This window comes from Chiloscyllium punctatum, chromosome 3, assembly GCF_047496795.1.
Source record: "Chiloscyllium punctatum isolate Juve2018m chromosome 3, sChiPun1.3, whole genome shotgun sequence".
In the NCBI taxonomy this organism is placed as follows: Eukaryota; Metazoa; Chordata; class Chondrichthyes; order Orectolobiformes; family Hemiscylliidae; genus Chiloscyllium; species Chiloscyllium punctatum.
In genome coordinates this window covers 60,250,971-60,276,366 of record NC_092741.1, presented here as the reverse complement: position 1 = coordinate 60,276,366, position 25,396 = coordinate 60,250,971, and the positions used below count along the sequence as shown (strand labels likewise).

The window sequence follows — 25,396 nt, the reverse complement described above, 5'->3', positions numbered from 1 at the left end:
CTGTGTGATGCTTATAGAAGGAATCATTAATTTACTTAGCAGATGGAAGTGAATGTTGTTGGTGGTGGATGGGTTCTGCATGCTTTACCCTGGATGCTGTCAAGTTTCTTGAGTGTTGTAGGACTTGTACCCTTCCAGGCGGAAGACTAAGGAGTACTCTAACAAAATTATAAGTTGTGCTTTGTGGATGGTGGATAGGGTTTGGGAAGTTGGGGTATGGGTTAATCAGTTCATAACCCCCACTGCTTGACTTGCACTTGTAGCCACTGTATTTGTATAACTGATTCAGTTCATCTTCTGGTTATTAGTAATAGTCAAAATGTTGATAGCAGAGGATTCAGTGATGGTAATGCAATTCAATGTCAGCAAATGGTGGCTAGATTTTCCCTCTTCGCTAACGTTTATTGGCTGATACTTGTGTGGTGCAAATGTTATTTATAGGCTAAAGCCTCATAGTAATGTACACCCTGCTGCATTTTGACATGGACTGTTTTAGTGTCCAAGAAGCAGTGAAGGATACTGAACATTGATGATTGTCCAATGAACATTCCCACTTCTCTGGATGTTAGTTTGCTCGCTTCATTTGCAGACGTTTCATCACCGTACTAGGTAACATCATCAGTGAGCGTCCGGCTGAAGCTATTGGCTTCATTCAGAGGCTCACTGATATCGTTACCTACTATGCTGATGAAATGTATGAAAAGGAACCTTCCAGCTCAGTGAGCAAACCTACATCCAGAGCCTCAAGCTGAGCTACAAATCTTTTCAAAACTCCTAATCCTCACTTCTGACCTTAGGTTGGAGGGAATGCATTTGATGAAGCAGCTGAAGATAGTTGGACCTGAGGACCTGCAGAGATGTCCTGGAGCTGAGATGACTGACCATCCACAACCACTACAACTAATTTCTTTTGTGCCAGGTATGACTTCAACTTTGGAGAACTTTCCTCCAATTACTATTGGCCACTTAAGGGATTCTATTAACCCAAAGTCAGGCTAGCCTGTTTATCCATGGGCCAGGCCTGGTGAAATACCAATGAAGATAGAAAGGCAACAGGTACTGTACCCCTCACCATCCCCTTTATTTTATAACCCCTTGCCTGACAGTCCATTCCAGAAGAGATGGGACCAAGGAGTAGGGGAGATTGGGGAGAGGGGTGGTTACAAGTTCTTCCTATTTAAATACAGATTCTGATCAACATTTTGACTCCAGTTATTTTACTTGGGCCAATTATCAATTAATATTCCTGCTTAAGAAAAATCTACTATTATCAGTGTTGAAATTTTCAACTGACCAAATTTCATCAGCTTTTTAAGGGAAAAAATCCCAGATTTCCTCTATCTTTTGTGCAATAAAGAGCTTCCCAATGTCCTAGTTGCAAATGTTATGCCTACCAGTGGGACGTGATGAGAGGTTCAGGTTGCAATTTTTTAGATGATTTGTAGCTCAGGTTGTGGACCAGGTTGTAAGTTGGCTCACTGAGCTAGAAGGTTCGTTTTCGGACGTTTCGCCACCATGTTCGGTGACATCATCTGTGAGTCTCCGGTGAAGCGCTGGTGTTCTGTCCCACTTTCTATTTATGTGTCTTGGTCTCTTAAGGAGGGTGATATCATTTCTGGTTCTTTTTCTCAGAAGTTAGTAAATGGGGCCCAACCGACGTGTTTCTTGATGGAGTCCCAGTTTGAATGCTAGGCCTCGAGGAATTCCCGTGCATGTCTCTATTTAGGATGTGGGAGATAGTAGCACAGCTGGATTGTCACTGGATTAACAATCCAGATGACCCAGGCTAAAGTCCAGGGTTCATGGATTCAACTCCCACCGTGGTGGAACTTGAATTAGTGAAAATCTGGAATTTTAAAAAAATCTAGCCTATCAGCAACCATGTAACTACTGTCATTAAAAAAAACACCTACAATTTGTTCAGGATCTGTTGTCATAGTCATGGTTAATTGATCTGACCTACATGTGACTCCAGATCTACATCTTTATCATCTGAAATGGCTGTAGTAAGTCACTCAGATTAAGCAACACTTGTTTAGGTGACAATTGCTGGCCCAAAGTATTACATCCACATCCCATGAACCAAAAGAAAGAAAATACCTATCCTTCTGACTAAACATCAACAACACCCATGAGAGTTCAAGATGCAATTTTCTTGTGGTCTCATGTACAGCATATCAGCTGTTGGCCAAGGACAAGCAGGTTCATAGCTCCTTGAAAGTGGTGTCGCGGATAGATAGGATAGTGAAGAAGGTGTTTGGTATGCTTTCCTTTATTGGTCAGAGTATTGAATACAAGAGTTGGGAGGTCATGTTGCCACTGTACAGGACTTTGGTTAGGCCATTGTTGGAATATTGTGTGCAATTCTGGTCTCCTTCCTATCGGAAAGATGTTGTGAAACTTGAAAGGGTTCAGAAAAGATTTATAAGGATGTTGCCAGGGTTGGAGGATTTGAGCTATAGGGAGAGGCTGAACAGGCTGGGGCTGTTTTCCCTGGAGCGTCGGAGGCTGAGAGGTGACCTTATAGAGGTTTACAAAATCATGAGGGGCATGGATAGGATAAACTGGCAAAGTTTTTTCCCTGGGGTGGGGGAGTTCAGAACTAGAGGGCATAGGTTTAGGGTGAGAGGGGAAAGATAGAAAAGAGACCTAAGGGGCAACATTTTCATGCAGAGGGTGGTACATATATGGAATGAACTGCCAGAGGAAGTGGTGGAGGCTGGTACAAAAATTGCAACATTTAAAAGGCATTTGGATGGGTATATGAACAGGATGGGTTAGGAGGGATATGGGCTGGGTGCTGGCAGGTGGGACTACATTGGGTTGGGATATCTGGTCCGCATGGACGGGTTGGACCGAAGGGTCTGTTTCCATGCTGTACATCTCTATGACTCTATGACTCTTGTCAATCTGCAAAGCAGGTTTGTAATTAACAGGGACAAACTAACTTAAACTCACAGGGTACAATAATGCAGCTGCCAGCTTCGATATTAGTGAAGTCCCTGATCCCCATTATGGAGAATGTATTTACAATGCACCCTGGCTGCCCACAGCATGTCATTCTGGAAGACTGTTAAGGGTAGATCTTGACATAGCGGTAATGTCACTTTATTCATTCATGGGATGTGGGTGTGTCTAGCTACGGCTATTGTCCTGGAAAAGGCAGTGGTGAACTGCCTTCTTCAACTGTTGTGGTCCTTAGGTTGTAGGGTATCCAAAGTGCTGCTAGGAAGATTAAAAGATTATTTAGCAACAATGAAGCAACAGACATGTAGTTTCAGAACACATATTGCTGCCACTCTATATCAGTGGTGAGGCGACTGAATTTTAAAGGTGATGGATGGGGGTGCCCAAAGTGGGCTGCTTTTCCCTGAAGGGTATCAAACTTCTTGAGCATTGTTGAAGCTGCACTCATCCATTCGGGGCTGGGCTGCTGTATTATTCCATCATACTCACGAATTGTGTCTTGTAGATGCCGGCCATGCACTGGAGAAACAGGACATGTGCTAATTCCCATAGATTCCATAGCCGTAGACCTGCTCTTGTAATCACCATATTGATATAGCCTGCCCAGTTCAGTTCCTGGTCAATGTTAACACCCACAATGTTAATAGTGGGGAATGCAGTGGTGGAATGCCATTTCATGTCAAGGGTAAAGTTAAGTATTCTTTTGGGACAAGGTGCCACATGTGTGGTGTGAATGTTGCTTACCATTTACCAGTCCAAGTCTGGATGTTCAGGTCTTGCTGCATTTGGACACCAAATAAGTAAGAATCTGAAGAGTTGTGAATGTTACTCAATGTTGTGCAATAATCAGTGAACATCCCCACTTCTGACCTTATGATGGAGGGAAGTTGATTGATGACACTACCCTGAAGAACCTCCTGGTCATCAAGAAGCCCAGGCTAATGCTCTGTGGATATGGGTTCAAATCCCACAAAACTGAAATATATTGCTTGTGTCAGCAATGGTGATCATGACGGACATCATCAATTGTAAAAGAATTTTATTCTAGTTCACTTCAAACCATAGAACCATATAACCACAGAAATGATATAGCCCAAAAGACGGCTATTCAGCCCATCTTGTTCTTGCCAACCCAAAGACCCCCAGATGTCCTTTCTAATCCCATCATCCTGCACACAACCCATAGCCCTGCAGCTTACAGTTCTTAAGATACATATCCAGGTACACTTTAAAAGAATTTAGAATCTCTGCCTCCACCATCAACTCAGGCACCCACCATCTTCTGCGTAAAAATGTTTTTCTCATGTCCCCTCTATTCATTCTGTGTCTTAGCTTGAACCTATGCCCAGTGTTTTTAAACTCTCTGCCAAGGGAAACAGGTTCCTCCTGTCCACTCATAATGTTGTATATCTCAATCACGTCACCCCTTAGCCTTTTCTGTTCCAAGGAAAACAATCCCAACTACTCCAATCTCTCCTTGTAGCTGCAGTTCTCAAGCCCTGGCAACATTCTAGTAAATCTTCTCTGCACTCTCTCTAGAGCAATTACATCCTTCCTTTAATGTGGTGACCAGAACTGCACACAATACTCCAGTTATGGCCTCAATTATGTTCTATAGTGAAATAAACTTTCCATACTTTCCCAGTTGGCCTACACATGACTCCAGACCTGTGGCACTATGGCTGACTCTTAACTGCTCTCTGCAATAGTGAAACAAACCACTCAGTTTAAGGGTAATGAGGGACAGGCAAAGACTTCAGGCCTTGCTAGTAATGTTCACAACCCATGGAAGAATAAAACAAAACTATGTGCAAAGCCTATTATAGCCCTGCAGACAAATTAAACTCACTCTCCCATAACACGAAATGCATGTATGGAATGGATACTGAAAGGAAAATTACTAAGAAATAATATTTCCTCTGGCTGCCTCAATCCCTCTCCCCTTCCCTCAATATTCTGGGATACTCAGGCAGTCAGCCAGTAACCCCTGACCTGTAGCTTGCTTATGCATTCCCGGCACTCTTAACACATTACATACTAAATGTCGGCGGCACCATATAATTAAGTTAACAGGCTCACCGTGCCTTATGGGGCTGGTGTGCAGAGCATATGAGCTGGGAAGGTCCCCCCATTTGGTCTGCATAGGGATCACATTAACAATACCATAATTATGTGAAATTTATCAAAATTTACATCACATTCAGTTATTGTTTTAGTTGGTATAAACATTAGTTCCTATGCGCCAATTGAATCTGAATATTAAATTCAACATCTTATTATGAAATAAACCAACAAATTCAAGTTTAAATAGAGTTTCTGAAGTCTAAGTGAATATATATGAGTAAACCAATGTATGACTTCCTCAGAATTTAAACTGTTAATAATAATGCTCTAAATCTATTTCTCTCAATGCCAGATGTAACAGGCCAACTCATCTTTTTTAATCTTTAAAAAGCTCCATTGGAGAAGCTAAGCATTTTATTCTTGTTAATCTTCATAGTTTCTCGGCTTACTATTAAATTTGGTGTATTAGTCACACCACCACATATGTTTTTATGTGTCCTCAATACAAAGAACCAATTGATTCATTCATAAAGCATACAGAGACTTACAGAAGCAACCAAGCAAAACCGGGCACATTATTTTACATCTGTAGTGTAATTTAAAATTTCTATGTTGTAGTTCAGCAAAAAGGCATAAAGAGGTATATCTTCTAATTATCAAGGTAGATAAGATATTGCTCCAATGTAAAGGGACAGAGGTGGAAATAAAACCATCATAATCAGCACGCACTTAACTGTATAGCAAGTATAAGCTAAAAATCAACTACTTACACAGCAATTAGATAGCTGGAAGTCAGGAGAGAGAGTGTGGAAAGCACTTTATATTGGTGAATAAAATGGCAACAGCTAAGCATGGACTGGTATAAGGAAAGATTTACATATTTTCAAAAATATTGACCCCTCACAGAGTTTGTGTTGAACACTGAGACTGCTAACATCTGCTTCTTGATGTTATAGAATCACCCCCAGAAATCTTTCACATTATTTTAAATTAGATAGATGTATGAGTTTTTCAGATAACACAAAGCAATCACTGCAGTAATTCGACTGTCTATGCTAACAGTGGGGAACAGTAGTCATGGGGCATGCATCTTAGAAAGTTGCAGACATACAACACCCTGATTTTCCATCTACTAAAATTGATGGATGTAACATCATGACCCCTGTGCTCCTGAGATATGATCCAGGCTAGACCTACTCCCCACAGCGAGAGCCAGAATGCAGAATCAACTCTTTTATTCAGACACATTAGTCAGTGGAGGACAACAGAAATAAAACCTTGGTCATGTTAAATTACAAAAGGTTAATGCATTGGCAGCATAGCAACATGAATGGAGATTAATGCAGTTGGAACTAATCTGTAAAGTATGAAGAATATATTGGTAAAAGTACTTAAAAGTAGAAGTACATAAATACCTCTGAGAATAACATTCCACCATATCTATAATATTAATCTAAAGGTATCTATGCACTAAGAAGACAAGTACTATAGCACATGTCTGTATATCCTATAACAGTGCTATACATACCTTAGCACAATTTATGAGCATATAAATATATATGTGTGTGTGTGCAATGGTGATACCCCAATTTATGACATCAGGAGGAAATACTGTTGCAAGGACTCATTCTTGTCATTCTTACAATCTGTATATTGGGTGGGAACTAGTTAAATAATCAGACTCCATCAAAAGCCAGGAGCATACAGCAGAAGAGGAGAACCACCCAAGGAGCATGTCAAAAGAGTAATGCAACTCATGTTCCAAGTCTCCATGACAGTAAAATTATCCACGCTTCAGGGCATAAAAACTTTGGTGGCTTCTTGTAGTCATTCCTGTTGATGCCCACCTTTAATTCTTGTTCCTCTAACTTACCCATATCTGGCATCCTGAACAAGTTAAATGGTTCTGTTTCTGACCTATGGCTTTCAAGTCAAACAAGGACTGTTCACACAGTATTTTTCATTGTCATGTCAAGATTAAAGGAAGGCAATGGCTCTATCTTTGCTCAATTCGGTGATAACAAAATTTAACCTGAGTGATGTTTGAAATCACTTCAAGGTATTTGTTGTTAATTAACTATTTTAGACCCCAAACAAAATGCATCCTTCAAATATTTTATAAGCAGTAATGAGTCATTGGCACCAAACTTCAGGGACTGAGATGTGATGACTATAAACACTGGATTGCTTTTCCCTCTGTGCTTGAAGATTGGTGTTCTCTCCATGTCAGGACAAGTTGACAACGAATAAATGAATGGCGTGTAATGAAGATTCCTGAATTCAAATTAACACAAGATACCAGAACATGGAACTATTACTGAGAGATGAAACATTCCTGTAAGCTGCAAACATTCTGTTTAGAATTCCTATCAGGATGTGCGATTACTGTTCTCTGGGGAATTAGAGACTATTTCTAATTGCTGTGATACAAGTTTGTGCTGTGCACAATGTTTCTGGTAATATCAGTTTGCAAGAACTGAGTACTCCAGGTAGGAAGGTTGTCTCTCAAGGCAAACAGTGGGTGATAAAAATTACCAAATAAACTGCCCTTTTAAAAAGTATAATTCAATCAAAATATATTAAGATTTATATTTGTATAGTTTGTATACAAGAGATTTACGATGTGAATCACTTCTGAAGAGCAATGATTGTTGCTATTTAGGCTCGGATCTACCAAGGAATCATGATCAGGTTGCTCCTCAGCTCGAACTATCTCTTGATTCAATGATGCTCCATATTTCTAGATGGGTCTTCTGAGCCTGATCGCATTGGAGAGCTGAAGGAAAGTGGGGGCAAGAGGACAGAATGAACCCCTCATGCACTATGTGCTGTATGCTACATTTAAAGTTTGAGTTTAAACATTAGTGAATGAGTGACTGGCTGAATAAGCAACTGGGAGGGAAGGTAGGCGACTGCTGTTCTAAGTAGATAGAGTGACAGTAGGGGAGAGTGGCAGTAGGGGAGGATAGCGAGTGGTAAGGTGTTGAGTTTGAGGGTAGTCAGGGAGTTGTGGCGAGGGTAGTTGGAGGAAGGTCAGTGTGATCTGTGGCACGATGGCTCAGTGGTTAGCACTACTGCCTCACAGCGCCAGGGACCCGGGTTCAATTACAGCCTCAGGTGACTGTCAGTGTGGAGTTTGCATGTTCTCCCTGTGTTTGCGTGGATTTCCTCCGGGTGCTCCGGTTTCCTCCCACAGTCCAAAGATGTGCAGGTCAGGTGAATTAGCCATGCTAAATTGTCCATAGTGTTAGGTACATTAATCAGAGGGAAATGGGTCTGGGTGGGTTACTCTTCGGAGGGTCGGTGTGGACTGGTTGGGCTGAAGGGCCTGTTCCCACACTGTAGGGAATCTAATCTAATTAAGATAAACCTTTGTGTGGCTTAAACATAGTGTTGGCTTCACTCAATTATAGCATTCCTCCTGTATGTTAGAGGGTTATGTTGCAAAGCCCACAATAAACTTTTGAGGGCATAAAATAAGATGACACAGCAGTGCAATACTGAAGTGCTGCAGCACACCCAGCAATTGGATTATTAAGGTCATTTCCTTGTTCTTTATTAATCAATTGGAGGTTAGCAAACGTGGTGCCACTGTTTAAGAAGGGCGGGAAAGACAAGCCAGGGAACTATAGACCGGTGAGCCTGACCTTAGTGGTGGGCAAGTTGTTGGAGGGAATCCTGAGGGGCAGGATGTAGATGTATTTGGAAAGGCAAGGACTGATTAGGGATAGTCAACATGGCTTTGTGCGTGGAAAGTCATGTCTCACAAACTTGATTGAGTTTTTTGAAGAAGTAACAAAGAAGATTGATGAGGGCAGAGCAGCACATGTGACCAATATGGACTATAGTAAGGTGTTCGACAAGGTTCCCCATGGGAGACTGATTAGCAAGGTTAGATCTCATGGAAGACAGGGAGAACGAGCCATTTGGATGCAGAACTGGCTCAAAGGTAGAAGATAGAGGGTGGTGGTGGTGGAGGGTTGTTTTTCAGACTGGAGGCCTGTGACCAGTGGAGTGCCACAAGGATCGGTGCTGGGCCCTCTACTTTTTGTCATTTACATAAATGATTTGGACGCGAGCATAAGAGGTACAGTTAGTAAGTTTGCAGATGACATCAAAATTGGAGGTGTAGTGGACAACAAAGAGGGTTACCTCAGATTACAACAGGATCTGGACCAGAAGGGCCAGTGGTCTGAGAAGTGTCAGATGGAGTTTAATTCAGATAAATGCGAGGTGCTGCATTTTGGGAAAGCAAGTCTTAGCAGGACTTATACACTTAATGGTAAGGTCCTAGGGAGTGTTGCTGAATAAAGAGACCTTGGAATGCAGGTTCATATCTCCTTGAAAGTGGAGTCGCAGGTAGATAGGATAGTGAAGAAGGCGTTTGGTATGCTTTCCTTTATTGGTCAGAGTATTGAGTACAGAAGTTGGGAGGTCATGTTGCAGCTGTAGAGGACATTGGTTAGGCCACTGTTGGAATATTGCATGCAATTCTGGTCTCCTTCCTATTGGAAAGATGTTGTGAAACTTAAAATGGTTCAGAAAAGATTTACAAGGATGTTGCCAGGGTTGGAGGATCTGAGCTACAGGGAGAGGCTGAACAGGCTGGGGCTGTTTTCCCTGGAGCATCGGAGGCTGAGGGGTGACCTTATAGAGGTTTACAAAATTATGAGGGGCATGGATAGGATAAATAGACAAAGTCTTTTCCCTGGGGTCAGGGAGTCCATAACTAGAGGGCTTGGGTTTAGAGTGAGAGGGGAAAGATATAAAAGAGACCTAAGGGGCAACTTTTTCACGCAGTGGGTGATACGTGTATGGAATGAGCTGCCAGAGGATGTGGTGGAGGCTGGTATAATTGCAACATTTAAGAGGCATTTGGATGGGTATATGAATCGGAAGGGTTTGGAGGGATATGGGCCGGGTGCTGGCAGGTGGGACTAGATTGGGTTGGGATATCTGGTCGGCATGGATGGGTTGGACTGAAGGTCTGTTTCCATGTTGTACATCTGTGTGACTCTAACTGTTTGTGACAGAAAGAAAGCTTTTATTTATGTAGTCTCTTCCATGACCTCAAGGAGAACATTACAAAATGCTTTGCAATCAATAGAAGGGTCTGGAAGTGTGGTTACTGTTTAATGTAGGAAACCCACAGTCAGTTTGTGATGGCACTTCAAATACCAATAATTAAAAGCCAGATTTTTTGCACTGGTTGAAAGAGTAAGATGGACCAGGAACTATTCTATTCTTCTTCAAAGAATCCAGTTGGATCTCTTACATCCAACTGAAAGGGCAGACAGAGTACAGTTTAACATCTCGACAGAAAGACTGCACCTTCAGAAGTGCTACTGCCCCTCAACTTTGTACCAAAGTTGTTAGTCTAAATTTTGTCCTCCTGAGAAAAGATAGTGTTCAGTTTTCAACGGGAGAAGAAGAAACCATGAGCTGTAATTTTCCTTTGGAACTGATGATCGATAATCTGTATTGATATATAAAAGCCTTGAAATTGTGTTAATATGTTCAAGTATTCAAATGAGCCTATTTTCTATATTACCATCACGAAGTATCTCCAACTGATTAGTTAATACTAATACCAAGTAATTTCACACATTGAGTGAGTTGAATAGTTTTAAATTCTTTTTATTTTCTGTTACCATACCGATTCTTCCTACTAAAGAATAGCAGGTTGTTAACAGCAGCTGCCTCAGTCAAGAAAGTTAACTGTTTCAACATCAGCAAAAATAAAAAAAAATTAATATCATGACTAACATTATTGCTAAATAGCAAGAAAAACTGGACATACGTTGGTTATACTGGCAATTGACCATGCTGTCTTCAGGTCAATTGCATTTAAACTTCATTCTCAGATCTTGAACACTACTACTGGACAAAATATGTTATCAGGAATCACAGAATGTCACAGTGTAGAAGGAGTCCATTCAGCCCATCACATCTGCACCAGATCTCCAAATGGGAATTATGGCTTTGTGCCATTCTCATGCCATTTTCCCATATTCAAGCATGTTGGTCTATTTCAAATACTTTAATGCTCTCTTGAATGCTTCAACTGAACCTGATGCGACCATACTTTTCCAGGTAGTGTGATTCAGAACCTAGCTACATACTGTGTAAAAAGGGTTTCCTCATATAGCATTTGTTTCATTTGTCAGCTACTTTCAATCTGAGGACTGTCTTTCTCACTCCCTGTATGAGTGAGAACAGTTTCTCCTTAATTACTCCATCCTGACACCTTATGATTTTGAAAACATATCAAATCTCCTCTTCACCTTCTTCGTTCCAAGAAAAACAGTCCTAACTTCTCCAGTCTATCTTTATTACTAAAACTTCTCTTCACTGGAATCATTCTTATAAATCTGTTCTCCACCTCTCTCTGATTCATTCTCCTTGATGTGTGGCATTCAAACCTATACGTAGTCTTCCAGCTAAGGTCTAACCAGTGTCTTATCGAAGTTCAGCATAACCTCCTTGCTTCTGTACTGTATGCCTCTGTTGATTAAACCTGTGATTCTGTAACTTTATTAATTGTGTTCTCCACCTCTCCTGCCAACTTTACTGAATTACAAACATACACATCCAGTTCTCTCTCGTCCTGCAAGCCCTTTATACAGTCTCTCCTTGTTCTTTCTATCAAAATGTATCACCTCACACTTTCTTGTATTGAATGTAAATACCAGTGCATATGAGGCTAAAGCCCAGTGCTGGAAAATAGTTATAATAGTATAGAATAGAATAGAATAGAATTGTAGGTGGTTGTTTTTGACTGGTTCAAGACTCAAGGGGTGAAAGGCCTTTTTCTGTGCTGTGGACCTCAATGAATCTATGTTCTTCTGCCATTTATCTGGCCATACTGGCAACTCTTCAATTTCTTTTTGAAGTTAAACACTGCCCTCATTGCAGTTTATGATGCTTTCAGGTTTTGTCTCAGTTATAAACTTTGGAACTGTCCACTGCCCACCAAGGTCTTGATTAGTAATATATATTGCGAAAAGCAAGGGTCACAATATCTAACCTTAAGGAACTCCTTTACAAACCTGCTCCTAGCCAAAAAAATTAATTAATCATTTTTAGTTTCTCATCACTGAACCTTTTATTCCATGAACTCTAACTTTGCTCAAATGTACGTGCTGTGTTGTATCATGTGGTCTTTACACACTTATGTACACCACATCGATAATATTATTTTCATTAACTTTCTCTTCAAAGAAAGAACTACAGCATGTTAGCTAAAAATGATTTTATTTCTTTATAAATCATTGCTGGTTCTCCTTAATGAATACATATTCGTCCATGTGACGATTATTTTTATTCTGAATTATTGTTTTCCAAAGTTACCCCATCACTGAAGCTAAACTGCCTGCTCTGCAATTGTTGGACTTATCATTACTTTTTTTCTTTAGCAACAACCTTATCTGAGTTACAATTCTTCAATCCTCTTGTATCATTCTGGAGGCTAAGGAAGGTTGACAAATTATGGCCAGTACCTCCACTTCTGCTCCACATTTCTTCAGTATCTTTGGATGTATTTTGTCATGCCCAGGCATCGTGAGATTTCTTAATTTGTTCTGGGTCCAGATGGTACATTCCAAATTGCACGAGGAGGAATGAATTGGCTTTCTTTCCTTATTCACCCACTTGCCCAGATGATAGCAACAAGGTCAATTTATAAACAAATCTCTTCTTTACCTTTCTCCCAGAGCCAAATGAGCTTATGTTTTAGAAGAAGTCAATGTAACCAAGCTTTCTTGAATGAACCAGTGAGTCAATTAATTAGTAAATGTTTAAAGAATTATAATGCAACACACACGTGGTGGATTAAATCAGAGGTGAATCCAAAAATGTTATAATTTTTAAAAACAGACATGCAATTAATTTCTGAATTATTTGCAAAGAGCAAATACTTGCCTGATGTGGCCATTGCAGTTGAGGTTATGTAGTATTGTGGTTTAAAGTTGAACACTTGATTTCAAAATTCTTAGTTTTGCAGGTTGATTAATTTCTTTTAGTTGTGGCTGAATTCCAGCATTCAAGGTGAGAGAGAGAATTCTTTTACTGTCTTGTTTTCTTTGATCTTGCTGACTAGCTAGCTAGCTGCACTTGGAGTGAGAGTCTCTTTACCTGCACCACAGAGGTGACAAGGAATTGTTCTTTAACCGTGACCTTCACAGCATGTTATCACTTGAACCCAGACTGCTACACATGGGCAAATAAAGACAAAGAACTGCAGATATTGGAAATCTGAAACAGAAACAGTGTTGGAGGAATGCAGCAGGTCCTTTGACTGACAAAGGGTCACGGTACTTGAAACATTAACTCTATTTTCTCTTAACAGATGCTGCCAGACCTGCTGTGTTTCTCCAATATTCTCTGTTTGATTACCTCTTTAACCTACTGGCACATGTGAGACCATTTAATCTGACTAGCATCCAACAATAAACTAGTTTTTGAAATTAGCTTTTAATGTCTGTCTATCTGTACTCTTTGTAAGGAAAACCACAGAATGTATCTGCAGTTTTGGACATAATTGACATGGGATAGTTTTCTGTTCATCAGGGGATCTGCAGACCCTTGTCATCTTTGTAGTCACAAGGGATCACAGTCCCATCAGTTTTGTCCTGCATCTACCCTCTTCTGAAGATTGTTTTTTTATAGTTCAATTTGTAGATTTAGGCCTAACTTTAGGCCTTTTTCTCCAAACAGACACTTAATTTGCATCTGCAGCTTTTTTTTTGACTGTATCAACTCTCTTTCAAAATAACACAGTTTGGAATTACACGTTAAAATGTCCATTATACTTCAAGGTTCTAACCTGTGATTGTGACAATGTCATACAATCCCAGTGCCATATCAACTTCAAATACAGATAATCTATCTAATATCCAACATCCTAATAACCACCTTCTCAGTTTTATCATCAAAGCTGAATGAAGCAGCTTTTGCTGAAATCACTTCTTCTACATTAATAGGAAAATAGGGATTACAGCTTTAAATTAATATCTTATTTTTATTTAATGTAATATAAAATCCAAACTATTTCTGAACTGATAAACCCAATCTATCTTAAGGCCAACATGAAAATAAGACTTTGTTTCTGATTTAAGCTTACAGGTTAGAATAAGCTGTAAATTAAATCTGCCTAAATATGAGAAAGTTCAGGCAAAATTGCAACTTCGTTCCATGCTTTCCAAAAAAAAGTCAGCAAAACCTAATGATAAAGACAAAAGTCTTGTTTGTGACTGTATTGAGTATATGGGAAAATAGGAACTAAAAACAGGAGTCAGAATTTTGGCCTGTCATACTTGCCCTTCTGCTCAAGTTGGTCATGGCTGACCATCTAACTCTATGGCATTTTTTTCACTATTCCTTGGATTTCATTAAGCTCCAGAGACTCCAGATTTCTGTCTTGAACATACTCAACGATTAGGTAAAAACAATGACTGCAGATGCTGGAAACCAGATTCTGGATTAAAGTGGTGCTGGAAAAGCACAGCAGTTCAGGCAGCATCCGAGGAGCAGGGAAATCGACGGTTCAGGCAAAAGCCCTTCATCAGGAAAGAGGGGAAATCGATGGGGCTTTTGCCCAAAATGTCGATTTCCCTTCTCCTCGGATGCTGCCTGAACTGCTGTGCTTTTCTAGCACCACTCTAATCCATACTCAACGATTCACAGCCTTCTAGCTCTAATCACACTCAAGAAATTAGAAACCATCTCGAAAAAGACAGCCCGCTTGATTAGTATCATGTCCACAAATGCCTACTTCCTCCACCAACAGTGCACATCAGCAGCAGGGTGCACAATCTACAAGATACACTGCAGATATTCATCTAAGCTCTGTAGATAACACCTTCCAATCCCATGACCACTCCCATCTAGAAGAACAAAGATGGCAGATACTGAAAATACCATCAACTGATAGTTCTCTTGCAAGCCACTTATCCTTCCTGACACAGAAATATATCACAGTTGATTCAGTGTTGTTGGGTCAAATCCTTGAATTTCCCATGAATAAAACTTTATAAGTACAAATCATGCAGTCTACTCATGTGCGGCATTGCAATTGCAAACGAGCTACTAGAATAGGTGAGTATAAAAGCATATCTGTACAAAATGATCCCTCTTGTTCCCTGCCACAAGCTCTGATTTGTTGGTTACTTTTACATTGGAGATGATCAAATTACCTTTGTAACAGATGAATTGCCTTAGTAATTGTTTTGAACATGGCTTGACAGCAACATTTGAATGGGGCCCAGGCCTTCCAATACATGGGCTCCAAAGTGATCATAATGTGGGTAGGTTGTCAGCTCCAATCACTGACCTTCTATTGTGCATCTGATTTCAAATTTTGTCCTTTTGTGTTGTATTGTATTTGAAACTTGAACACCTCAAAGGTCAGTAAACCTGGAGCCAGAGTGCATTTTGGTCAAAGAAATAAGGAATAGGAATGTGGGACAAATAACACAATTTTAAAGAGCATAAAGTGAGAGAGGATCCTTCCTGGGGGTTCATGTTCATAGATCTTTGAAGGTGGCAGTCACAATGAGAGACTTGTTAGCAAACTATATGGGGATCTTGAACTTCATAAATAGTAGTATTGACGTCAAGAGGAAGGAAATCATGCTGAATCCCTATAAAGCTTTGGTTATGCATCAACTTGAGTACTGCATCCAGTTTTAGTTTCCACCATTTAACATGAGATTCCTTGAGAAGGTGATGAGAAGATTCCTAAAATGGTTCCAGGAATGATAATTTAACTACAAAGTTGGTGGGAGACAATTTTTGAAAGTACAATAGAACAAACCTCGCTAAATTCAGAGCAAGCAGTTTCATATTGATAATTGGTAAAAAAAAAGAATTAATTGTTAGAGTAAAAGTAAGAAAAAGCTGCAAACAGTAAACAGCTTAGGCAGCATTGGCAGAGAGATATATAATTAATGCTTCGCCTTTAAGATCTGCCATCGGATCTTCAGATTTCCTCTAAAAAAAATCTTTCCTTTTTGTTGTGTTTGCCTTTAAAAGGGGAATGTCTGCCTTGAGACTTATACAAATCCTATTGAGGCAGCTTCCAACATTGGTGAAAGGTGAACTGTAAATATAATTAATGTAACTCCCAAAATACTGGAGTTCTGTGAGAACTGTGACTATTCATTTCTGATTCACACGTAATCAGGAATTTCCAAACTATAATGAAAGTATCTTAACATCTCATTATTGAAGTGATAATGCCTTTCTGCTAAATATGAACTAAGTATAAGAAATCTTTTAAACATTACATGTAGAGCAGAGCAGACTGAATAATTTGAAAGATTTGTAACTGGCCTTACAGACTGTTGAATGAATATTTCAGAATGGACATTAATTGGGGTGTCATGTAGTCTGATATCATCTTGGCCACTGTCTTCACCTCACAAAAACTTAGATCAGATTTATTTCCTCTGACCAATTTGCTACCAGTTCCCAGAATTGAACACTCAACCCTTACCAGGAAAAATCCATGGGTTAATATAGAAATGAGCTCTTGTTAAACTATATGCACTTAAGCAAATTACCTTTACAAACTGAGAAAGCATACAATTATCTAAACTCTCTAAAACTTGCTCCTATTTACATAATATGGCAATCAAATGGTGAAGTGTAGTGGTTTCTCCACACCACGTATCTGATTGTAATTGCAAGAAAAATATAATTTAGCAGTTTAAGCATACTGAGATTTAACAAAGTACCATTTCATCTGTGCCACAGAATGGAAAGTATCCAAGACTATGCAGGTGGTTTCAATTACTTCCCAGAATGTTTAATGTGAAGAGTGTCACAGTAAAAATAGCTGACATTTCTGGCAAACCAACAATCTGAGGTATTCACTTCAGTACAAACTTAAGATTATCTCCTGACTCTCAACCATATTAAATGTGAAAACAGAATGCACAGCTTGGAATTCAGTCCTTTAACAATTTCCATTTTTTTCTCAATTCAGATAAATCTCAAGATATAAGTCTTATCCACATTTGATCTTCAGTTTTGCTTTGTAAAAGACAGCACAAAGTCATAAGAATCCGCTGCTGGTGTGTGAATGTGCACATGTGTGCAGGTCTTGCAGTAACAAAGTGGAACCATATACCCTGAATGGCTTCTACACCATTCAGTATTTGATTAATGGACATTAGGAAGATACACACATTGTCAGATTACAGGTGAAATGCATAACTGAGCAAAAAGACAATCTGTCTTATCTTCTTGTAAGCAATGTAAAGCAGTTCCAAGTCCAGCTTGATATTCTGGAATACAAAGAGCAGGAAAAATTTTTACAATCATCTAGGAGCTTATATCTCCATAAGGTAAGATACAATTGATTAGCTTTAAAGTACTTCAGATGCAGTTATCTTCGAGGTGGTTATATTGTTTTTGGTAGTATTTTTCTTTTAATGAGTTCACTTTTGTCTACTTTAGGATATTATCAATAAAATTCAACAATCTAATCTAAAATGTGACATTTACCTTATTGGCGAATTCAGTTTGCTCAATTGTATCACTTATAGAGAAAATAGACAATCTTTGGTCATACAAGGTGTTATGATTTCCTTACGGGCCATTAATGTAAAGGAACCAAACTTACCAAATGACTGCAATGGAAAACCAATGGGCACAGTTTCATTTCTCTTAAAACTTTTGACTATAACAATCAAACTCAAAATGAACATAGACACGAATTACAGGCAAACAGTGCTGAATGTAGACTATAAATTGCACCCTAAATGACAGATATGATTAGATGAATCTCATGAAATGACATGGCAATACACTCATCAATCTCAGCTGTAAAGTCTAAAGATATTGTTCATGAAGCTTAGCAGGTGTGGCCATATCTATAGGAAGATAGCAGAGTTAATATTTTGAGTTCAGTGACTCTTCATTAGAACTGTTAGCGGCTATGAAAACAGTGTTGGGGGAGGGGGGCAGTGGTGGTGGGCATGGTGTGGACAGGGGGAGTGTTTGGTTGGTGAAGGGGAGAGGTGAGCGGATAGCAGGAGAAGGAGCCCAGAGAAGAGAGATATGAAAAGGGTAGGTAAAAAAGACAATTATGGATAGCAGGACAGGACAGATGAAAAGCTTAATAAGAGGCATGAGTAGGAAAGGTTAGCTGAGCTGGCCTCCTCTGTTTCTGTCTCTTATTATCAGTCATTCAGCTTTCTGCCAGTCATTTCTGTTTTTGTTTCAGATCTCCAGAATCCAAAGTTCTTTATTTTATTTCTTTCAAAACTGCACCTCTCTCAAAAAGAATTCAAACATGATCTGCTTACAACAGTCTTCAAGCAACAGAAACTGCTGTAACAACTGTGATTTTATCTATTTCCAGCTCCTGGATCTAGCCTCTGTTTCTTCAGCCTGCCCGTAATGCAGCACTGGAGTCACCATCTAATCTTTGGCTCAATGTTCTTTCTATCTGATTTCAACAACTTTCCATTTCCTAGATATTTTGCTCTCCCACTTCTCTTTAAGTGGTAGTTTCCCGAGAAAGTGGTCATTTAGTTTCACTTTTTTTTTTGGTTTTGTGTTCTGATTCTCTTTCAGTTCATATTTATCTCAAAAGTATCATTGACTGCATGGAAAGTTGTATGTTCATGTCAACAAAAACTACTTGTCAAGGAATTCAATTCCAAAACTTGGATGGTGTTGAGTTCAACTGTTATATATTCATATTGCCATCAGCACTAGGTTTGTTTCTGAAGGGTTAGCCAAAAGCAGGAATGGTTTAGTAATTGGGAATAGTATAAGGGAAGAGAAGAATAACCTTGATAAGATTGAAAGCAAGTTATCAGTTTTATAATGTTGCAAATGGATTAGCTTCAACTAATTTTTTTCTCATACAGATTTTCAACAGAGTAGTTAGACTTTCTCTTGTTTAAGTTGGTCATTGCTTGGCACTTGTATGGCACAAATATTGTTTATGATTTATTGGTCCAAGCTTTTGTCTTCGATTAGATTCTCTACAGTATGGAAACAGGCCCTTCAGATCAACAAATCCAAATCGACCCTCCGAAGAGTAACTCACCCAGGCGCATTCCCCTACCCTATATGTACCCCTGATTAGTGCACCTAACACTGTGGGCAATCTAGCATGGCCAATTCACCTAAACCTTTTGGGAGGAAACCAGAGTACCCGGAGGAAACCCACACAGACACAAGGAGAATGTACAAACTCCACAAAGACAGTTGTCTGAGGTAGGACTCAAACCGGGTACCTGGCACCGTGAGGCAGCAGTGCTCAGCATTGAGTCACCGCACCGCCCCTTTGATGTTGTCCAGGTCCTTATGCATATGGATATGGATTGTTTCAGTGTATGAGGAGTGAGGACTGCTGGGAGCTCTATGACTTCTCTTTTCCTGTTTACCTCCATCTCAAGTGTCTTCAGTGCCAAATTGATCGTGATAAAGGTTTTGTCTGGCGTTTTTTCATAATTTAAATTACAGCCGGATTGTTCAAAGGTTTAAAAGGAACAGATTGTATTTAAGAACAGAAGGCTGGCTGCACTATCTGCTGTCAGCATAATCCTGTTTGACTCGCTGCTGAACTGGCAGCACACAATGGGAACTAGCATTGCAGGAGCTGCATAGTAATGAGGTGATATCCCAAAATTTATGTACTGTTCACTTCTAATGAAACCAACACAGATAGGTCATGAATCACAACTCCCAGCTAACATACTGAATTTTCAGCCCAGACAATTCAGAATGTTGCTATTCAGTCAAGAAATCAACACCAGCCAAAAGGAGTTATCCACCTAATCCGACTTTTCAGCTCTTGATCCATAAGGCAGTGGATTACAATATTTCAAATGCCTAGCAAACTATTTTTAATTGTGTTGTGGATGTATGCTTCTACTATCCGATCAGACATTGAGTTCCAGATATCCATCAACTTTAGAATGGATTATAAAAACTCTCAACTCCACCCCATTCTATATATTAATCATTTTAATTCTGTGCCATGTTTCTCTGACCTCACTGCTCAGTCCCTCTTACTCACTCCACTGAGGCCCTGCATAATATTATAAACCACTTTTAAATCTTCCGCAGTGTCTTCCAAAGTTCTAAAGAAAGCAATATCAGCCTATCCAATCTTTGCTCACAGTGGGAGCTCTCTATTAAATGTAAGATCCTTGTAAATTGCCTCCGTAGCCCTTTAAATGGATAAGTAAGGAGCCAGAAACCAACACAGACCAAAGGGATCTTTTTCCATTCGAGAGAATAATTTGGTAATGTCCAGCTTCAGAGTAACACTCCACAAGCATGAGGTGATGTGAAGTGAGGAGACAGGTCTCCAGAAATCATCACAGGCCTTAATGGGATTGAACTCAAACTGCAAACTTTACTCAGTTCTATATTCCAGTCATCTTGCCAACTGAACTAACCAACCCCTTCTGTGGTGATCAGAAACATATGCCATATTCTAGCTGCAGGCTAACTTGTGTTTTATACTGTTCTGGCATAATTTTGCCACTCTTGTATTCTATGACCTGTCTGAAGGATGGTTTTCCTTCTGCTTTCCCAACCACCTTAACAACCAATCATGCTCCTGTCTGGGATCAATAGTCAAACACTTCCATAATTCCTCTATTCCTCTTGACTCAGTGGATACTGGGCTCCCTTTAAAATTAAATTTCCAGAGTATTTTTTGAGTATCATACGATTCGATATAACTGCTATTGCAGCAGTGATTATATTTACCCAATCATAGACAATCGCTGGCAAGTAGGTATGGTACAATAAAGGCCACAAGGATCACTGCGGTTACTGTGTTCCACGGAAGTAATGCCAAAGAACTATCTGGCACCATTTGTAGCCGATTATCAAAGTATCTTTCCATTAATGGAAATATCCAAGGTCATTTGCACTTTTCTTCCTACCACTGAGCCAATTTTGTGTCTAACATGTCACTTTCACTTGGATCCTATTGGTGAGATGTTTGTTTCTCTGGCCGTATGTCATGTGGTACTTTATCAAAAACCTTTTTAAATGCAGGAAGCCTACGTCGGATGTATTACTCTTGCCTGTCTTCCTTGCTAACCCTTCAAACAATTCAATCACGTTAGAGAGAGAAAAATAAAAGAGAAAACGTTGCAAATACTCAGCAGATCTTGCAGAAGTGATGGAGATGGAAACAATATTAACCTTTCAGTTCTGTGACCTTGCATTAGAACTGACTTGTTCAAGCCTAGCCTTCCTTAATAAATTCATGCAGACTGTTCCTGCCTTTCGAAATGACAAGTTTTACTGGCCTCTGAAGTTTTTAAATAACTTGCCCACCGCTTTGAAAGAAGTCTGCAATGACCATAGAACAAACCGTTGTAATTATATCTGTGGATTATGCTTCTTCCAATGATTCCACCTGCTGATTGCCGCTTCATGGATTCTATACAGTACTCCAGGATGCTAGGCACATGGGCCACTCTTAGAAGCTGCACTCTCTTACTAGGCTGCTACTTTATACCCCTTATCCTACATTTAAGATTAAAGCTCTCCCTTTCTTGACACTAAGATGTGCCTTATACTGAAAATAGCTCTCTCCAGTACAGCGTTCTTATCAAATCTCCATTACATGTTTCTCTTTGCCCTGCTAATCTCAGAGTAGCAACATCATCTTTAATATATTCATAGCCCATTATAGAAAAGCCAACAGTGCGCTTAGATTGACTGGCCTTGACTAACCCTTTCTAACTTTTAAAACACAGTATAAATGTTTGCAGTTCTCCAGCACTATGCCTGTAATTGGAAGGGATTAGAAAATAGAGGTCAGATCTTCTGCTACTTCTCTCCTTGCTTCCCTGAGCAGCAGGATTTCAGGTGCTGAAATTTTAAAACATCTATATTCTAAGTCTGTGCAGCACCATAATTATAGCAGTCAATGGGAATCATGGCAAAGTTCAATGCCTTCTTTAAAGAGCTCATCCTGGAGATCTGTGTCTTTCATTAATTTTGGGCATTGAACTAACAATTTTACAAACTAATGACTTGACTTGATAAATTATCTGAAATTTTTTTACTTAAAATCCTACACACAAGAAGAGAGTCAAAGTTCGTCTGATTTGTGTCAAGATTTATAACGTTAAAGTGCATGAACTGCTATTGCGTCTTGTCAGTTAAAGTAATCTGCCATGCCAACAGCAAACTGGCTTTGAGCCATTTCATCCCATTTACAAATGATGCTTGCATTCGTGTAGAACCTTAACAAGTCAAAACCTTGTAGAACTCTTTGTACAATTGATAACATTTTTCACGTTTATTGGCTGTTAATATGTTGGCAAAATGGCAGCCGTACTGTGAGAGCAGTTTCCCAGAAACAGTGTGGTCTTTAGTTGAGAGAGGAATGTTGGCCAGCTGACTTTGAGAATGCTTTTTGCTTTTCTTGGAATAGTGTCAGGAATAGTTTAACATTCATCTGAAAGAGTGGAACAGACCAAATGGACTTTAATTCATGACAATGGCTCTGAGAGTTCTGAGAGTTGGCATTCACTGTCAGATTGCTGTTCCACTCTTAGTTGTTTACAATAAAATGGAACTCTGCACTCTTGACCGGGACTTCTGAGCCCACCCTCTTCAAAAAGTTAACGTGTGAGTCCTGCCTCTAGCACAGAATCATGGGGGGGGGCGGAGTCCAAGCTATGACCCATTTTACACTACTTGCTGTCGTATTCTGCCAACTCTTCATTTAGATTGTGGCTTAGTAGCAATATCTTTAGATTAGAATCCAGACCCCCAGGCTTTTGCTTTGAGAACTTTGGTTTAAGTTTCACCAGGGCAACTGGGGGAATTTAATTTAGTAAAGCCTGGAATTGCAAGACCATGACACTATCATGAATCATTGTAAATATTCACTGGTTCACTGATATCCTTTCAAGAACGAAATCTATCATTCTAGATGATTTGGCTTATTTATGATTCCAGATCCACAGAAGTGTGGATGGTTCTTACCTGTCTTTTAAAATGACCTAGCAAGTCACTCAGCCTAAGAACAGTTCGGGGTGGGAAACAAGTGCTTGCCAGTGATACCCATATACAATGGAAGAATGAAGAAACAAAAAAACTGGGAAATCTTTGAGACATTAAATAGTTTTCAGCATGTTAGTGAGTGAATGTAGGTGGGTATGCTCGTATAGTTTGTTTCATTTATTCATGCATGTGGGCAGCACTACTTAGGCCAACAATAGCTGCCCATTTCTAATTGCCCTTAGGGTGATAGTGAGCCCTCTTCACAAATGACTGCAATCCATGGAGCTTAGATACTCTCACAGTACTGTTAGAAAGATATTCAGCATTTTAAGACGACGACAGTGAAGGAATGGCGCTATAGTTCCAAGGTGTGAAAGGGATGGTGCTGCCCAGCATCTGCTGCCCTTGTCCTTCTGGTTGTTGGGGCCCATCAGTTTTGGAAGTTGTTGTTGAAGAAGCCCTGGTGAGTTGTTGCAGTGTATATTGTTGATGGTACACAATGCTGCCACTCTGTGTCAGAAGTAGGCTAAGTGAATGTTGGTCATGGGGGTTGGAGTACCAATTAAACCAGCTGCTTTGTTCTGGATGTTTTCAAGTTTCTTGAATGTTGTTGAGCTTATCCCATCCAGGTCAGTGAATAGTACTGTGACTTGTGCCTTGTAGCTGGTGCACAGAAACTGAGGAGTCAGGAGGTGAGTTATTTGCCACAGACTCTAACCTGCTCATGTAACCCCACCCTTATCTGACCAATAGGGACAGATAAGAAGTTGATAATGTGGTATTCAGCAATAGCGACACCTTTAAATATCAAAGGGCAAAGGTTAGATGAAATAATTGATGCTTTAGTTCCAAAGAAGAGTCATATCAGACTTGAAGCATAAATTCTGTTTCTCTCTCCATGGATGCTGTCAAACTTGTGGAATTTCTCCAACACTTCTTGTTTGTGTTTGAACAGTAGTCTATCAAGTTATACTGTATGCCATCAGTAAATATTTTACACCAAATCTCAGAACTTAATTATACTGTGGTATGTCTTGTATAGCTTCCTCCCTTTAGCTCTGTCAATATGCTGCATTTTCCTTAGTCGTTGTCTTTCTTTTTTTCACTTGCCTGGAAATAAATATCTCAATGTTTGCCTTACACGTATGTTGAATTTAATATGAAGTTAAATCATAACAAATTCACAAGTAATTTGCCATGAAATGTTATGGTTGGATCACGACTTCTACGCAATAACAAGAGTGAATAGGAAGGGTGAACTGTTTGGTTCAGAGGGCATTTATTCAGCCTTCACTATGTTTACTTTAACTTATTTTCACATCAGGGATTTTAGTTATTTGCATTGAATTAATAGAGTATAAAGGAAGATAATGCTGCTTCAATTATTTGAGAGGTGAGCTCAATTCTTTTGTAATGAAAAATATTCTGCTTAGATTAATACTAAACTCAGGCTTTAATTCATTTTTTAAAAATTCATTCATTGGATCTGGTGTCACATATTGCCCATCCCTAAGTTCCCTGGAGAAGGTGATGTTGAGCTATCTTCTTGAATTGCTGTAGTTTGTGGGGTGCAGATGCATCCACAGTATTGTTAAGGTGGGAGTTCCAGGGCTTTGATCTTAGTGACACTGAAGAAATGGCAATATTGTTCCAAGTCAGGAAGGTGTAAGACTTGGAGGGGAGCTCGCAAATTGTGGTATTCCCATATTTCTCTTGTCCTTGTTCCTCATTGTGTAGTGCACATTGGTAGTGCACATTGATAGTGGTTGGAATGAATACTTAAGTGGATGGGATGCCAATGGTGGGCTGCTTTCTCCTGGATGATATCACTTCTTCAGTGTGTTGAGTTTAACTGTGTTGTTGTCCACGCCAGCAGTACTGCATCACACACTTGACTTGTGTTTTGTAAATGATGGTGAAGCTCTGGGGAAACAGAAGGTGAGTTGCTCAGCACAGAATTCCGAGCCTCTGATCTGCTCTTGTAGGTACTGTATTTATATAGCTGGCCCAGTGTAGATTCAAGTCTACATTGATAGTGAGAAATTCAGTGATGGTAATGCTATTGAATGTCAAGAGGTGGTGGTTAGATTCTGTCTCTGTCAGAGATGGTCATTGTTTGGCACTTGTGTGGTATGAACGTTACTTGCCACTTGTCAGTCCAAACCAGGATAGTGTCCAAGTCTTGTTGTGTTTGAGCATGATCTACTCCAGTATCTGAGCAATTATGAATGGCACTGAAATTGACACTGATCAGAGAATATCATTTTTGTTGCATCACTTATCTCAGCAACCATGGGAAATAGATGATAAAAATCAGCAACAGCTTGCATTCCTAATGATGATCAAGTGCAAATATCAATGTCAG

General features: G+C 39.6%; 1 long non-coding RNA gene across 1 annotated transcript in view; it reads left to right on the top strand.

Annotated features, from left to right (window-relative positions):
* The first annotated feature begins 822 nt into the window (after window positions 1–822).
* LOC140454692 (uncharacterized) overlaps window positions 823–25,396 on the top strand; it is a 138,665-nt gene continuing 114,091 nt past the window's right edge. The window contains exon 1 of the long non-coding RNA XR_011952743.1: window positions 823–919. This is a non-coding gene — a long non-coding RNA (uncharacterized lncRNA). The remainder of the gene's footprint in view (window positions 920–25,396) is intronic.